The sequence below is a fragment of the Bos grunniens genome, chromosome X, assembly GCF_055505025.1.
Source record: "Bos grunniens cultivar Pamir isolate PY7600 chromosome X, Bosgru_T2T1.0, whole genome shotgun sequence".
In the NCBI taxonomy this organism is placed as follows: Eukaryota; Metazoa; Chordata; class Mammalia; order Artiodactyla; family Bovidae; genus Bos; species Bos grunniens.
Window position 1 is genome coordinate 7,306,211 of NC_141194.1, and position 14,468 is coordinate 7,320,678.

A 14,468-nucleotide genomic window follows, 5' to 3' on the forward strand; every position below is an offset into this window, starting at 1 on the left:
GCATCAGGTGGCCAAAGTATTGGAGCTTCAGCTTCAGCATCAGTCCTTCCAATGAATCTTCAGGACTGATTTCCTTTAGAATGGACTGGTTGGATCTCCTTGCTGTCCAAGGGACTCTCAAGAGTCTTCTCCAAGACCACAGTTCAAAGGTATCAATTCTTTGGCACTCGGCTTTCTTTATAGTCCATCTCTCACATCCATACATGACTACTCGGAAAACCCATAGCTTTGACTAGACGGACCTTTGTTGACAAAGTAATGATTCTGCTTTTTAATATGCTATCTAGGTTGGTCAGAGCTTTTCTTCCAAGGAGCAAGCATCTTTGAATTTCATGGCTGCAATCACCATCTGCAGTGATTTTGGAGCCCAAGAAAATAAAATCTGTTAGTTTCCATTGTTTCCCCATCTATTTCCCATGAAGTGATGGGACCAGATGCCATGATCTTCGTTTTCTGCATGTTGATCTTTAAGCCAACTTTTTCACTCTCCACGTTCACTTTCATCAAGAGGCTTTTTAGTTCCTCTTCACTTTGTGCCATAAGGGTGGTGTCATCTGCATATCTGAGGTTATTGATATATCTATAGAGGAAGTCAAACCATAAAAATAAAACCTGTTTTTCTTCCATCACTTCTATCAGAGTCTTTTCCCTTGCTGGGTGTCACAGTCCACCTCATCTCTCTTGGATGCCCTCCAAATCTGTGCTGATCTCTGGACTTGATTTGGGGGCAGCTCAGATTCTAATCTGGTCCGATTCCTATGTGTTCTTGCCTCCAATGTTCACAGCTATCAGAACTAGTGCATTTTCTTTTTTGGGAGCTTTCAATGTCCTTTTATATATTCCATAGACACAGAGTCTGCCTAGTTGATGGTGTAGACTTAATCTGCAGCTTTTACAGGGTCTTCTTCCTTAGCAACACTGCCCCTGGGTTTCAATTGTGGTTTTAGTTGCAGCTCTGCATGTGGATTATCCCCTGGGTTTTTTCTCCTGAGGCTACCCTGCAGGACTTGGATTTGCCCCTGTGAGGCCAGATGTGGAGGTGCAGTTGCTTGGGTCACAGGGGTTCTGGTAGCACAAGATACTCAGGGGAGTTGGCAGATAGGGCAGCAGGAAATACAGTGCTCTAGAAGGGTATGTCAACCAGTATTGGCCAATATGCACCAGTATTCTTGCCTGTAGAAGCCCCTTCCCTGACAGAGAAGCCAGGCAGGCCACAGTCTACAGGGTCGCAAAGTGTCAGGCACTACTGAAGCGACCCTGCCCGCATAGACGCAAGACTTTTTTGCCTGTGGCAGCTCTGCCCTAGTGAGAGTTGAGCATGAAGGTGGCACAGCTTCTTGGATTGTGGGTACTCTGGAGGCGCCAAATGTTCAGCGACACGGACTGCCTCTGCCGCAGGAGTTATGACCTTATCACAGTCTTTTTTTCCAGCGTCTTGTAGCTGGTGCTCAGGAGGACTCTTTGGCCAGACTTTCTCCATAGTTCTGCTCTTTCAGGCATTTAGAGGGCTCCCTTGCCTGGAGTCATTCTCTGTTATTAGGGCACCAGGCACATAGAGGGGCCACCTGGCTGGGGTCCTACTCTGTAGTCCTGTGAGTCAGGTGCTTGATGGCCAGCCTCTCTACTGTTTAGCTGCCAATGCTGACATGTAGGGAGAAAGAGGCTATGATGATGGCTGCACCCCCTAGACCGACTCAGCAGTATCGCCTTGCTTCCATTCTGCCTGGTAATCCTCCACAGGCATTTCCCACCCTGATCTCTTCCCTCACATCCCATTAATCTGTCTCTCCACAGTCAAAAGCAGCCCTCGCCCTGGGATTGTTCCACCTTCCCCAAACACCAGCTCCAAGCTGCTGTGCCTTCTAGGGGACCTGTGTCCCTGTGTCTGTGGTGTGTTTGGCTGTGGTGAGGACTGTCTTATTCTCATTCAATTTAAGCTGCCACAGATCAGCTGTTTCACTCTCAGCCTTAAATGTTTCTCCTCTGATCCAGACAGTTGCTCCCATGTCGGGATCGGACATCTACTTCAGTTCTCCCACCCACCGAGGGCAGGTCCAGTCCTAATAACACTCCTGTTTCCCCACCTAGTTCCTTCATCCTACTGAGATTTGTGGTTTTATATATTCTTTTCCACTGATCAGGTACTCCTGTCCACACTCAGCTGGTGTTCTGCAAACACTTCTGTGTCTGAAGGTGTATTCCTGATGTGTGTGGAACAAGATGTATTCCACATCCACCTACCCCTCTGCCATCTTGTTCATCTCGACTTTTTGACTATCAGAAATAAGATTGCTATGAACATTCATGTACACGTCCTTTTTTTCCCATTCTTGTTGGTATAAATGTAGGAGTGGGATTGCTGGGTCATATGGTAACCCAATGTTTAACTTTTTAAGCAACTTTCAAAGTGTTTTCCACCAGGGCTGTCCCATTTTGTATTCCCAGAAGCAGTACATGAAAGTTCTTTTTTTTTTCACATCCTTATCACACTTGTTATCTGTTCTCTCATTAGAACCATCCTTTTGGTGTGGCCTGCATGCTTAATTGCCATCTGTATATCGTTTAGTGAATTTCATGTTCAAATTTTTTGTCCATTATTTGGCATTGTGCCTTTCATATATTTTGTCAGTTTCTTAAGTTTCTCATACTCCAATGTTACTGTTATGTTTTAAATTTAATTTTCAATTATCCATCCTACCATATAAAAAAGCAATTAATTAAATTTTATATATCATCTGTATATCTTGCAAGATTGCTTAAATTAATTCTTAGTTTTATTTATTCTGTTGTTGCTGTAGATTTCATTGGGTATTCTACATAAATGTCACTGACAAATAAAAACAGTTTAATTCTTCTTTTCCAAACTGAATAACTTCATTATCATTGTCTTATAGGACTTCATGGACAGAAATTCAATATAATGAGAGGGGACAACTTTTGCTGATTCTGATCTTAGAAGTAAAACACTCAAGTGTTCTAACATAAAGGGTGATGGTAGTTATACAGTTTATTACCTTCATCAGGATAAGGGAGTTTTCTAATTTTAGTTTGCTAAGAGTTTTTTCACAGTATGTGCTCAGTCGCTTAGTTGTGTCCAGCTCTTTGCAATCCCGTGTAGTGTAAGCCAAACAGGCTCCTCTGGCCTTAGGGATTCTCCAGGCAAGAATACTGTAGTGGGTTGCAATGCCTTCCTCCAGGGGATCTTCCCAACACATGGATGGAACCCAGGTGTCCTGCCTGCCAGGCAGATCCTTTACCAGCTGAGACACCAGGGAAGCCCAAGAATAGTGGAGTGGGTAGCCTATTTCTTCTCCAGGGGATTTCCCAACCCAGGGATAGATGTTTGATTTTATCAAATTGTTTTTCAGCATCTATCGAAATGACCCTACTGTGTTTCATTTTTAGTTCTTTAGTAAGTTGAATTACACTGATTGATTTTCAAATGTTTAACCAATGCTGAACTCATAGGGGGACAAAAATCAATAGATTATGCTGTGTCGTACTTTGTATGTATTAGTGTAGTCTGTGCTTCGTTCTGGACACTTTCTATTGCTACCTCTTCAAGTGCACAATTTTCTCCAGCTGCCCTGTCTAATCAGTCATTTATTCTATCTACTGTGTTTGTCATCTGACTCTATAGATTTCATGTCTATAAGATGAAAATGCATCTATTTTATCATTTCCATATCTCTACTTAATTTTATAATATACAAAACACAACTATTCCAAGTATTTTAATGTCTCTGTCTGCAGTCTCTAAAATCTATGCCACTTCTGGGTCAGTTTGGTTTGTCATGGGAATTGTAATATGATTGTTCTTACCATAGTGAGATTAAATATATTTTTAATGTGGTTAGGGTCTAGTCCCATATTTTTCTTGTCAATTGGCTGCTCATATCTTTTAAACATCTCTTAATAAAGTGAATGGCCAGTGCTACATCTTTCTTATAAATGTTTGCTCGTGTCTGTTTCACATTTTCCTATCATGTTTTAGGTTCTTTGTTAGAAAGAATTTTAAGAGCTCTTTTGGGTTTGTTCTACCTCGTAAAATTTTAAGCAGTGTGATACATCCTGGGTGAATAAGCAACCCGTGGACACCATAAGCACTTCACAGGAAACGCAGGAAGCCCCATGAAGCCAAAAACTGTGTCCCCAGGAGCACACCTTAGGCTGGATGACCCTGTTTGTCAATTCATAACACAAGGACTGCGGTGAAGCACACAACTCATTCCTCTTTCCTCCAGTACCAACCACCTCAATGAGAGACCGTGGGAACTGGATGGACAGGACATGATTACTCAGTGTTTCCTCCAAGAAGCTGGAAACTTGTGGTAGCTCTTCATGGAAATGAATTCCATAGTGGTCTCGACTGTGAGGTTAGCTCCAATGGAGATGCCAGCAGGAAAACAAGATGAGAAAAGAGATGTGTGAGGGCACATGTTGATAAGACCTTTGCACACCAGGCTCACACACCTCTGGGCAAGCTCCACCCCTTTCCTGGGAATACTAGTCAGTCGCAGGTGGTCAGTTCCATCTTGGGATCATCCAGCCCAACCTGAAGTATGCATTTATCTGCTTCATCCCCATCACCCTCTTAAAACCAAAGCCTGGGTAGCTACACCTAGTGAGATGACCATGAATCCTAGTCTTGAAACAAGGCAGCTCCAAGTGGAGGAAGGGCAAGTGTATTCAGTGCAGTCTCATGGCCTGAAGACTAGGGTTTCAGACTGGAAACTAGAAAAGTGAGGAGAGCTATGTGAACACTGAGAAAAGGAGGTGGGATGGAAAAGGTTTCTGGAAGATGGCCCAGAATTAAATGGTCTTCAATGTGCTTTAAGACAACCTTGTAGGAGGAAAGTGGAATGATTCTGATTTCTGCAAACACTTCAATACAGCCTAATTATCATGGAGGGATTTTAAGCGAGATATTAAAAACTAGATTAAAAAAATAAAAAAAATAAAAACTAGATAATGGTGAAAGGTGAGAGAGAACAGAATGAAAGCCTGAGTACTGTGGCTGTGAGGCAAGGTTTGGAGGGGATATAACCCTGTCATATAACCCATGAGAGTTGTCTGAGAGAGATGAGGATGAGGTGAGTTTGAAGGGCTCTTAAGGGGCATTAAAAATGCCTCATTTCTCCCACAAAATCATCTGAGTTGCTCCACATCCTTTCCTAATGTTGTCAGGATGGGGCTTTGTGATGTCAAGTTTCACCCAGGACCACCATTGCCTGGGGAAGTGACATGCTGACCTCATAAAGCATAAGGATATGCCCCCCTGGGTAGGGGTATATATAAGGGTGCTTGGGGGCTCTGGAGCAGACCACTGGGAGTCTTCAAAACGACTAAGGTGACTGGGAAGCCACAAGGCTCTAGAGCAGTTATGGAACAGTGGATTCCGGATACCCAGGAGGAAAAGATGAAAACCCCCTATCAGCTAAGGCCCAAAAGATGTGTCAAGGTGACCTGAACCCACCCAAGCTCCTCTTGCCCATTGACACCTCCCCATAAGAAGCCCTCCCCTGTCTTTGCCAGGCATATACCTCTTCTCTGCCCACACCCCTTCTCCTGAAGCCATCATTCCCATCCATCTTCACCCTCTTCCTCAAACCAATGCCATTCTGTACTCACTCTCTTGTTTTCTCCAGGTGGCCTGGGTAACCGTGAGGGTAAATAAGCAATTCAACCAAAGCTGACCAAGAATCTTCTCAGAAACACCCACCTAAAGAAACTGAAGAAAATCAAAGGCTCAAAAATCTGTAGCCAGTGTTCCAAGGTGAATGAAGAGCTGAATCAGAATAACTGGAGGAGATCCCAGGGATCATGGGGACCCCTGCCAGGGGGACAGCTAGACCAGTGGGCAGCCAGTGACTTCAGAGCATGGCTAGAGACCTCAGAAATCTTCAAGGGTCTCGCCACTGAGAAATGGCCAACAGTACAGACGTTGAATCTTATACCAACAGCACACATTAATAATGAACTTTAAATAAAATCAACCTAATGTGGAATTTTCTGTCTCTGAGCTCTCTGATAAGCAGTGGAGGGGGGTTGTGGGGCAGAGAGGACAGGGAAGGGATAAATGTGTGAAGAGGGAGGGAGATGCGTCCTGTGGAGTTGGAGATGGGACCAGAAGGTCCAGTTAGCCAGAAAATAGGAGGAAGAACTGGGTCCAGACTGAGCCCGAAAGATACACTTCTCATGGGAGAAGAGGAAGAGGACTTTGTGTTTCTGTGTGTGACTGCAGAGTTGGGAGCTTAGCTGGGGAGCTGTGTCATGCGAGGGGTGGCAGTGCTATTTGCTAAAAAAGGCATACAAAGTAGTTGCCCCTTTGGCACCTACCTCACAGTAGTGTTTATTACACCTCAAGTTATGATGTCAGCAACTAGCAGCCTCAAAAACTCAAACTTGCTTGCTAAAAGGTAGTTCTTAGGAGTAAAATATTTGTGGTTTTCAGTATGGAGATTGTTGGGGGCCAGCGTGAGGCACTCCACCCATGGCAAAGGTCATGAGGAAGGAGGCTCGACATACACAAAGGTGGGATCAAGCCTCAGGAGTCCCCCTGGACATCCTCAAGCATCTACCCCCATAACCAGAGCCTGCCTACTTTACTACTTTGTGCTCTCACCTACACCTCTGACTTTACAGGGAGCTGTCCCCCACCACCTCTTTCGGAGAAGGAGTTAACTTAGAGCTCCAGTTAATAAAAATTCCTGGGCGTGATAGGAGTGTTTCAACATACAAACTCCTCTGAAGGTTCTCTAGCCTGCCTGACAGGCTTGTCCGGCCACATGTGATTGCTCACAGCCTCCCAACCGTGAGAGGCACGAGATGCTTTAAACCTTCTAAAAACAGGTTCTTTAGAGAAGTTAGAAAATTATTAGTATAAGTATAGTGGGCTGATTAGAAATTGTATTGGTGAAGGGTTTTTCACTTGTTGAGCCAATGTTTGTTGCTAAGTCTCCACATCCCCTGCCCTTACACACATTAATGAATATATAGAAATAAGTATTAACCTTTGATATTAATCACGTTAGACCTTAAGCTAAGTAAATTCTTTCCTTAACTAAAACCCACTGCACCCTCACCCTATAGGAATGTAACTTTATTTGGGTGGCGTCTGTTTTAAGAATAATCACCCCTGGAGAAATGAGTGTCCTGGTTGACTGACCACTGTCACAAGGAGAGGGTCATAAATTGTCAGCAGGGCCCCTGGCCAGAAGATGATGTAACATCCCTAAGACCTCTGTATACATTTGTATGAAGCACCTGACTTTGATAAAAGTCAGGGCTGCTGACCCCGTGTGACTTTTGCATAACATCTCAGTGTATAAAAGTAGACCATGGAAAATAAAGAATTGGGATAAGTTCCTCGAAAGACTGGTCTCCCCATGTCTCTCTTTCTCTCTCTCAAACTCTGGCTGAGTCTCCATCTGGAGTGCGGAACCCGCCATGCTTACTAATTATGCCTGGGCTTCTAAGATCCGACGGGGGAGGCCTCAGTGTCTCCTCTCCTTCGGGAGAACGGAAGGACGCCTGTGGCCTACTTAAGTGGTGCAAACTTCTTGTCTTGAAATTTTATTGGTCTCCCGCATAAACCAAGCTACTCAGCCTCTTTTCTCCACTGAATTTTCCTACTGAGCTATCCTCATTCTATTACTCTTTATATCTCTAATTAATATCTAATTAAAGCTATTGTATCCTGATCCTCGCCAATGCTGTCCCCACTTCGAACTCCCTGGATCAGCCGGGGCTGGACCCCAGCAGGAGATTTCTCAAAAAATGAAAAATGTAACAACACATGACCTAGCAGTGTCATTCTTGTATATTAAAAAAAAAAGCACAATGTTAATTAAAAAGACACATGTACCCCAATGTTCCTTGAAGCACACCATTCACCAAGACATGGAAGCAACTTAAATGTCCATCAGATGATAGACAGATGAATGGATAAAGATGTGGTATATATATACTATGGGACAGTCGTTGTTGTTCAGTCACTAAGGGAAATCATTAAGGGAAGTCACTCACTCGTGTCCGACTCTTTGCGACCCCATGGACTGTACCCCACTGGGCTCCTCCACCCATGGAATTTTCTAGGCAAGAGTACTGGAGTGGGTTGCCATTTCCTTCTCCAGGGGGTCTTCCCAACCCAGGGATCGAACCAGGGTCTCCCACATTTTGGGCAGACACTTTACCGTCTGAGCCATCAGGGAATTCCTACATATATACTATGGGACACTCATTGTTCAGTCACTAAGTCATGTCCCACTCTTTGCGACCCTATGGACCCTACCCCTCCAGGCTCCTCTGTCCATGGAATTTTCCATGCAAGAACACTCCAGTGGGTCGCCATTTCCTTTTCCAAGGGATCTTCCTTACCTAGGGATTGAACCCATATGTCCTTCTTGACAGGCGGATTCTTCGCCCTGGAGCCACCAAGGAAGACCTATGGAATGCTGCTCAGCCATAAAAGGAATGAAATAATGCCATTTGCTGTAACATGTAAGGTATAATACTTAATAAAATAAGAAAAATACTGTATGATATCACTTATAGAACCTTAAAATACCACAAAGTAGAGAATATAACAAAAATAGGGGCTCACAGATAGAACAATCTACTGGTTACCAGCGAGGAGTGGAGAGGGGAAGGGGCAATACAGAGTTGGAGGAGTTGGAGGTACAATGTCTCAGGTGTAAGATGAGCTCAAGGATGTATTGCGCAACATGGGGAATATAGCCAGTACTTTGTAATAACTATAAATGGAAAGCAATCTTTAACAATTGTATAAGAAAGAAAAGGAAAGAAAGAGCGGGGAGGAAGGAGGGAGGAAAGCAAGGGAAATAATGGTGGTTTTTGGAGGTCACAAAGCCAATAATGATTAGGACCTTTTTAGCTAAGGAATTTAGAATGTAACAGTGGCCTTCCACAGGCGGGGCAGAGGGAGTGGCCCACATCCAGTGCAGGCAATACTGGGGGGCATTGCCCATGAAGAGTTTTATTACAAGAATAAAACCAAGTAAAACTGGTTCTATTTTTATTACCATCTCCATACTTCAGGATTTTTAAATAGTGTCAGTAATTAAATATTTTTCCCCTGCAAGACCAAATTTTGTTGGTTTAAGTTGTAAAAGTTTGTTGTCATATATGTCAGGTTTTAGTATTTATTATTCACAAGGTACAAAATTTTAGTCTGTATATATACACATATATATACACATATGCACACACATATGTGTAGATAGGTGTGTACATATATATGTAATTTCATACGGCCACAGTTTAGTACTTCTCTTTAAAAATTCACTGTCTTCTATGAGAGGGTTAATTAAGAGAAGACTCTGTTAAACATTTGTCGCCAACACAGGCTGCCATGTTACCATTTCTCCATTCCACAGAGCATCCTTATTGGTTTGCAAGGCCTTGGGACCACTTCCTGCACAGCGTGCAGTCCCTGAAGGAATGTACTAATATACACCCCAAGTTCAAACAGTTGATTCTAAATACATAGTGAAAAACCCAATAGAAGACAAACACGAAGTAAACAAAGGGAAGAAAGAAATGCAAATTACTCAGAAGAAAAATAAAGATTACCAGAAAACAGGAGAAAATGTTGAACCTAATTGGTAATAAAAGAAATGCAAACCAAAACAATAATGGAATACGACTTCTCACCATGAAAACGGACAGAAGTTGAATGAAAGCATTGAGTAATAACAAATGTTTCCTCTAAATTGAGGATGAGAGGTTGGAAAATGAGTGCTCATGTGTTGTTGTGAAAGCATAAAGTGATGCAACTTTCTGAAGGAAAATTTGACAGTATCTAGTAAATTTATCCAGAGAAGGCAATGGCACCCCACTCCAGTACTTTTGCCTAGAAAATCCCATGGACGGAGAAGCCTGGTAGGCTGCAGTTCATGGAGTCGCTAGAGTCAGACATGACTGAGCGACTTCACTTTCACTTTTCACTTTCATGCACTGGAGAAGGAAATGGCAACCCACTCCAGTGTTCTTGCCTGGAGAATCCCAGGGACGAGGAAGCCTGGTGGGCTGCCGTCTATGGGGTCACACAGTCAGACACGATTGAAGCGACTAAGCAGCAGCAGCAGTAAATTTATCAATGCATGGAGCCAATTAGCAAGACCTTGTTTGGAATTTACATTGCAGAAGTATTTATGCAATTTCACGAAGATTATATATATGATGTTCACTGCAATATTTTTTCCCACCATCCTAGAAAAACTCTTGGGTCCCTTCCCCCACATTCCCCTTCCCCGATGCAACCCCTGTTCTCAGTTCTATCAGTAAACATTAGCTTTGCCTCATCTAGAACTTTCTGTAAATGGAGCCTAAGGTATGTACACATGTAGTTGCTTTACAGTGTTGTGTTACTTACTGCTGTACAGCAAAGTAAACCAGTTGCATGTATGTGTGTATTTGTATATATGTGTATGCATCGTCCTTTTTCAGTTTCCTTCCCATTTAGGTCACCACATAGCACTGAGGACAGTTACCTGTGCTATACAGATAGTTCTCATTAGTTATCATGGCATTACTCTCCAAATATACAAACAGCACGTGTAGCCCAGGATTAAAAAAAAAAAAAACACTCAATAAATGGGCAGATCTAAATAGACATTTTTCCAAAGAAGACATACAGATGGCCAACAAACACTTGAAAAGAGGCTCAACATCACTAGTTACCAGAGAAATGCAAATCAAAACTACAATGGGGTATTACTTCACACCAGTCCAAATAGCCCTCATCAAAAACTCTAAAAACAATAATTTGGAGAGAGCGTTGAGAACAGGGAACCCTCTTGCATTGTCAGAGGGCATGTAAATTGGTACCACCGATATGGTGAACTCTATGGCAGCTCCTTAGAAAACAAAAAATACGATGACCATATGGCCTACTCCTGGGCATTTTCCTGGAGAAAACCTTAATTCAAAAAGATGCATGCACCCCAATGTTCACTGCATCACTATTTACCATAGCCATGACATGTAACATTTTTTTTAATTATAGCAAAAATGGGAAAAACAAAACAACCTTGAAGCAAACAGTGTCTAAACAGGGACAAATTGCTAGGTCTTTGTAAAAGCAGAGACTTAGAAAGATAATAAACAAAGCAAGAATCACGTATCAAAACCAAGTTCTATGTTAACATTCTAATAGCAGAAAAGATGATTTTATAATAAAAGAACTAGCACACCCTCATTTTTTTATCTCCCTGTCCCAGGAACTCAGAATGCTGAGCCAATGTTAAATGAGATCATGGGTGATTTTGTTCTTTCTTTGTACTTTTCTACCAACTTTATATTTTCTGTTATGAGCATATATTAATTTTTAACAAAGTTATACAGTATCATTTTCAACATGTAAAGAATACATCTGGATTTTATACATTCACAATCATTCTTCTATTTCTCCACGAGATGGCAGCATAAGCACAATAAATATTTATTCATACACACAGATAAGGCAATGGCAACTCATTCCAGTACTCTTGCCTGGAAAATCCCATGGACGGAGGAGCCTGATAGGCTGCAGTCCATGGGGTCGCGAAGAGTCAGACATGGCTGAGCGACTTGACTTTCATGCATTGGAGAAGGAAATGGCAGCCCACTCCAGTGTTCTTGCCTGGAGAATCCCAGGGGCGGGGGAGCCTGGTGGGCTGCCATCTATGGGGTCGCACAGAGTCAGACATGACTGAAGTGACTTAGCAGCAGCATACATATGAGCTATTTCAAATCCTGAAAGATGATGCCATGAAAGTGCTGCACTCACTATGCCAGCAAATTTGGAAAACTCAACAGTGGCCACAGGACTGGAAAAGGTCAGTTTTCATTCCAATCCCAAAGAAAGGCAATGCCAAAGAATGCTCAAACTACCACACAATTGCACTCATCTCACATGCTGGTAAAGTTATGCTCAAAATTCTCCAAGCCAGATTTCAGCAATACATGAACCATGAACTTCCTGATGTTCAAGCTGGTTTTAGAAAAGGCAGAGGAACCAGAGATCAAATTGCTAACATCCGCTGGATCATGTAAAAAACAAGAGAGTTCCAGAAAAACATCTATTTCTGCTTTATTGACTATGCCAAAGCCTTTGACTGTGTGGATCACAATAAACTGTGGGAAATTCTGAAAGAGATGGGAATACCAGACCACCTGACCTGCCCCTTCAGAAATCTGTATGCAGGTCAGGAAGCAACAGTTAGAACTGGACATGGAACAACAGACTGGTTCTAAATAGGAAAAGGAGTACGTCAGGGCTGTATACCATCACCCTGCTTATTTAACTTATATGCAGAGTACATCATGAGAAACGCTGGACTGGAAGAAGCACAAGCTGGAATCAATATTGCCGGGAGAAATATAAATAACCTCAGATATGCAGATGACACAACCCTTATGGCAGAAAGTGAAGAGGAACTAAAAAGCCTCTTGATGAAAGTGAAAGTGGAGAGTGAAAAAGTTGGCTTAAAGCTCAACATTCAGAAAATGAAGATCATGCCATCCAGGCCCATCACTTCATGGGAAATAGATGGGGAAACAGTGGAAACAGTGGCAGACTTTATTTTTGGGGGCTCCAAAATCACTGCAGATGGTGACTGCAGCCATGAATTTAAAAGACACTTACTCCTTGGAAGGAAAGCTGTGACCAACCTAGATAGCATATTCAAAAGCAGAGACATTACGTTGCCAACAAAGGTCCGTCTAGTCAAGGCTATGGTTTTTCCTGTGGTCATGTATGGATGTGAGAGTTGGACTGTGAAGAAGGCTGAGCACCGAAGAATTGATGCTTTTGAACTGTGGTGTTGGAGAAGACTCTTGAGAGTCCCTTGGACTGCAAGGAGATCCAACCAGTCCATTCTGAAGGAGATCAGCCCTGGGATTTCTTTGGAAGGAAAGCTGCTAAAGCTGAAACTCCAGTACTTTTGCTACCTCATGTGAAGAGTTGACTCATTGGAAAAGACTCTGATGCTGGGAGGGATTGGGGGCAGGAGGAGAAGGGGACAACAGAGGATGAGATGGCTGGATGGCATCACTGACGTAAGTGGATGGACGTGAGTCTGAGTGAACTCTGGGAGTTGGTGGTGGACAGGGAGGCCTGGCGTGCTGCAATTCATGGGGTCGCAGAGTCAAACATGACTAAGCAACTGAACTGAACTGATACATATGGGAAAATACATTCAGATTTTATGAAGTAAATTCATAAGCAGCCTTCTATTTCTCAATGAGAGGGCAGCTAAAGTACAGTAAATATTTATTCATACCCACACACTTTCCCCACCTGATGTGAAGAACTGACTCATTGGAAAAGTCCCTGATGCTGGGAAAGATTGAACACCGGAGGAGAAGGGGATGACAGATGATGAGGTGGTTGGATGCCATCATGGACTCGATGGACATGAGTTTGAGTAAGCTCCGGGAGTTGGTGATGGACAGCGAAGCCTGGTGTGCTGCAGTCCATGGGGTCACAAAGAGACAGACACGACTGAGCAATTAACATATACATATGAACTGACATATACATATGAGAGAACACATCTGGATTTCTAAATTACATTCATAAGCATTCTTCACGAAAGGGCAGCATAAACACCGTAAATATTTATTCATACACACATATACATATGAGAGAATACATCTGGATTTTATAAATTACATTCATTAGCATTCTTCTATTTCTCCATGAGAGGGCAGCATAAGCACAACAAATATTGATTCATACACATATATACTCTGCAGAGTCCCTTGATCTGCAAGGAAATCAAACCAGTCAATCCTAAGGGAAATCAGTCCTGAATATACATTGGAAGGATTGATGCTGAAGCTGAAAATCCAATGCTTTGGCCACCTGATGCAAAGAACTGACTAGTTCTTTGAATGCAAACTAGTGCAGCCACTCCAGAGAACAGTGTGGAGATTCCTAAAAAAAACTGGAAATAGAATTGCCATATGACATAAACACCGAGGAAACTAGAATTGAAACAGACATGTGTACCTCATTGTTAATCGAAGCACTGTTTACAATACTCAGGACATGGAAGCAACCTAGATGTCCTTTGGCAGACAAATGGATAAGAAAGCTGAGGTAAATATACACAATAAAATATTACTCAGCAAATAAAAAGAATGCATTTGAATTAGTTCTAATGAGGTGGATGAAACTGGAGCCTATTTTACAGAGTGAAGTAAGTCAGAAAGAAAAACACCAGTAGAGTATATTAACACATATATATGGGAAAGATGGCAACGATGACCATATATGCGAGACAGCAAAACGGACACATAGAAACAGACTTTTGGACTCTGTGGGAGAAGGCCAGGGTGAGATGACTTGAGAGACTAGCACTGAAACATGCATATTACGATATGTGAAATAGATCACCCATCCAACTTTGATGCATGACATAGGGCACTCAAAGCCGGTGCACTGGGAAAACCCTGAGGGA